Below are 4061 nucleotides of genomic sequence, written 5' to 3'. Positions count from 1 at the left end.
GGGTGTGGGGGGAAGAGTGAGGGGGGAGAGAGGACCATGTCGAGGGGGGAGAGAGGACGTGTCGAGGGGGGGAGAGGGACGGTCGAGGGGGGGAGAGAGGCGGTCGAGGGGGGAGGAGGGACGTGTCGAGGGGGGAGAGAGGACGTGTCGAGGGGAGGAGGAGTGTCAGGGGGGGAGAGGAGGAGTGAGGGGGGAGAGAGGACGCCGAGGGGGGGAGAGGGATGTCGAGGGGGGGGAGAGAGGGGACGTGTCGAGGGGGGAGAGAGGGGATGTGTCGAGGGGGAGAGAGGACGTCGAGGGGGGGGAGAGAGGGACGTGTTGAGGGGGGGAGAGAGGGACGTGTCGAGGGGGGAGAGAGGGACGTGTCGAGGGGAGAGAGGGACGTGGGGAGAGAGGAGTGAGGGGGGGAGAGAGGGACGTGTCGAGGGGGGGGGGGGGGAGAGAGGGACGTGTCGAGGGGGGGGGAGAGGGAGGAGGGGGGGGGGAGAGAGGAGTTAGGGGGAGAGGGGGGAAGCCGAGGGGGGGGGAGAGAGGGATGTCGAGGGGGGAGAGAGGGACGTGTCGAGGGGGGGAGAGGAGTCGAGGGGGAGAGAGCGTGTCGAGGGGGGAGAGAGGGACGTCGAGGGGGAGAGAGGGACGTGCGAGGGGGGGAGAGAGGGACGTGTCAGGGGGAGAGAGGGACGTCGAGGGGGGGGAGAGGGACGTGTCGGAGGGGAGAGGAGGACGTGTCGAGAGGAGAGGGGACGTGTCGAGAGGGGAGAGAGGGACGTGTCGGAGGAGAGGGATGTCGGACGCCGAGGGGGGGATGGAGGGATGAGTCCGGGAGGGGATGAGTCTGGAGGGGGACAACTGGGAGGGGATGAGTCTGGGAGGGGATGAGTCTGGGAGGGGATGAGTCCGGGGAGGGACGAGTCCGGGAGGGACGAGTCTGGGAGGGACGAGTCTGGGAGGGACGAGTCCGGGAGGGACGAGTCTGGGAGGGGATGAGTCTGGGAGGGATGAGTCGGGGAGGGGACGAGTCGGGGAGGGATGAGTCGGGGGGACGAGTCGGGGGAAACGAGTCGGGGGATGAGTCGGGGGATGAATTGGGGGAGGACGAATCGGGGGAGGACGAATCGGGGAGGACGAATCGGGGGAGGAGAGTCGGGGGAGGACGAGTCGGGGAGGGACGAGTCGGGGGAGGAGGACGAGTCGGGGAGGAGGACGAGTCGGGGAGGAGGACGAGTCGGGGAGGAGGATGAGTCTCGGGGAGGATGAGTCCGGGAGAGACGAGTCGGGGGAGGATGAATCGGGGGAGGACGAGTCGGGGGGACGAGTCGGGGAGGACGAGTCGGGGGGACGAGTCGGGGGAGCAGGGGGACGAGTCGGGGGACGAGTCGGGAGCAGGGAGGGACGAATCGAGGGGCAGGGAGGACGGGTCGAGGGGCAGGGAGGGACGGGTCGAGGCAGGGAGGGACGAGTCGAGGGGCAGGAGGGACGAGTCGAGGGGCAGGAGGACGAGTCGAGGCAGGGGGACGAGTCGAGGGGGCAGGGGGACGAGCCGAGGGGGCAGGAGGGACGAGTCGAGGGGGCAGGGAGGGACGAGTCGAGGGGCAGGGGGGACGAGTCGAGGGACAGGGGGTACGAGTCGAGGGGCAGGGAGGGCGAGTCGAGGGGCAGGGAGGGGCGAGTCGAGGGGCAGGAGGGACGAGTTGAGGGGCAGGGGGAGGACGAGTCGAGGGGCAGGGAAGGACGAGACGAAGGAGCGAGAGGGGAGGGACGAGGAAGGGGGAAAGAGTCGGGAGATGTGAGGTGTAGGAGGGTGAGAAGGAATGTTGAGGATAGGAGGAATGTTGGGATAGGTGAAAGGTGAGGGAGGGGAGATGGTGGCTCAGGAGAGAGAGAGAGAGAGAGAGAGAGAGAGAGAGAGAGAGAGAGAGAGAGAGAGAGAACTGACGAGAAATTAGAAAAGGATATGAAAGAAAAAATAAAAATATCTAGAAGAAGAAGAAATAAAGGAGAAAAAGAAGATAAATAAACGGAAAAATTTATAAGAAAGTGAATCAAAGATGAAAGAAGAGTCTGAGAAAAACAGAAGAAGATATAAGTGGAAAGAATCATCTAAAGAAGGGAATGAATGAAAGGGAAACCAAAAAAAACAAAGGTAAGGGAATGGGAAAAAAGTGTAGAAGATAATCCAATCCAAGAAACAAAAGAGAAAGAAAAGTAAAAAAAAAAGATAACAGCAAAGGACGTTAATCCAAAGAAGAAAATAACAAGGGCTTGGAAGAGAGAGAGAGAGAGAGAGAGAGAGAGAGAGAGAGAGAGAGACTGACTTAGGAACAGAAATGAAAGGTGAGAGGTGAAAGAGAGAGGAGAGGTGAGAGAGAGGGGAGGGAGGAGGAAACAAGAGAGAATTAGTAGCCAGACTTTATGTGGTAGAGGTGAAGCAGCGTACAAGATGTTAATTAAAGAGCCACTGTTATTTACCCGCTAGATTACAGGACTCGTTAATTTATCTCCTCTCCCTCCCCACCACGTAAAATTTAAGCCCTCCAGGTAACAGGTGAATAATACGTGGTGCAGTAGAACGCTAGAGGGGGAGGAGGGCGAGGAGGAAGAGGAGGGGTAGGGGGTAGGAGGAGGGGGTAGGAGGAGGGGGAGGGAGGGGGAGGAGGGGAAGAGGAGGGGGGAGGGGAGGGGAGGGGAAGAGGGAGGGGAGGTGGAGGGGAAAAGGCTAGAGGTTGGGAAGAGAAAGGGTGTTTACTGTATATATTTTAAGCTATACAGATCCACCCTTTGCATGAGAGAGGACAAGGAGAGAAGGAGGGAAGGAGGGAGGGAGAGAAGGAGGGAGTGAAGGATGGAGAGGAGGGAGGGAGGGAATAGAAGAACAGGTTCCACGTGCCTGGTATTATGACTGGCTGTCTTGTATAGCTAACTAAAGAGCCAGGGGTCGTAGGTGCAGTCGCTGCGGTAGAATCTAATTACATGTTCACGATACCAAGGTACAAAGGAGCTTATAAGTGACTGAACGTGTTGTAGAAATAAACTCAGAAGTTGTTGTATGGTGTTTGTAAGTGTTGTTCTACTTTTGTTTAATCAGTTGTGTATAAGTGGGTTAATATCAGAGTGTATTTATGTGGTTAATATCAGAGTTTATAAGTGGGTTAATATCAGAGAGCATTAACCAGTTTCTTACACTTTAGAGGGAATATTTCACCGGGAATTAAAATAAAACATATAAGAGGAAAATAAATAACCTGACACAGACATTTTTTAAACTGAACCACAATTTTGTACTTATTGAATTATATAACATTCTGAACGTAACAAAAAATCCAAGAACAACACGGAAATAAGTAACGCCTGGAGGTACTAACAAAACCATGTGTGTTATGTTGGCAGGATAACTCTAGAACACAGAACAGACTTTTATACGTAGCAGATTATATTCAACTTAACCCTTAAATCTGCTTTGCTTTTCACTCTCAAAAGAACAAAAATCAAGGTCACAACTTTGAAGAAAAAAATATCAACCTACGATATTCCTACTTGTTATATATATAATCACCAGGACAATATTAACAGCTGCCGAGGACATAAGACTAAAAGGTCAAAGATCAAGGTCAAAGGGTCAAGGTAACACGTCCCTCCTTTCAGTACAGTCATGTCACCTCTACCCCATCTGGTGTACATAATTACGCCGCCCTGTACCAAACTTTCCACCTCCTTGTCCTCAACTTTCACAACACTAATTATGAACAGCCAAATTATCAATGGAAAGAAGAATCTACCAACACACATTAGGAGTTTGAATAAGGTGATTAAGGGAGAGATCATTATGAGGTGTACAGCTACTAATGAAAAGGTTTCTATTGTCAGTAGGAATTGACAAGGGTATTGGAGGACTGAGATAGAGAGAGATATTATAATTATTGGAATAAAGATTTACATCGTGAAATCCATTCTTGATATACTGTCATCCCCTGTCAGCTTTTGTTTGATAATGTTATTGCTGCTATTATTATTATTATTATTATTATTATTATTATTATTATTATTATTAGCAGAAGTAGGAG

Source organism: Homarus americanus, unplaced genomic scaffold, assembly GCF_018991925.1.
Source record: "Homarus americanus isolate GMGI-L3 unplaced genomic scaffold, GMGI_Hamer_2.0 scaffold56910, whole genome shotgun sequence".
In the NCBI taxonomy this organism is placed as follows: domain Eukaryota; kingdom Metazoa; phylum Arthropoda; class Malacostraca; order Decapoda; family Nephropidae; genus Homarus; species Homarus americanus.
The sequence above is the reverse complement of the archived record's forward strand: the minus strand, read 5'-3'. Positions refer to the sequence as shown.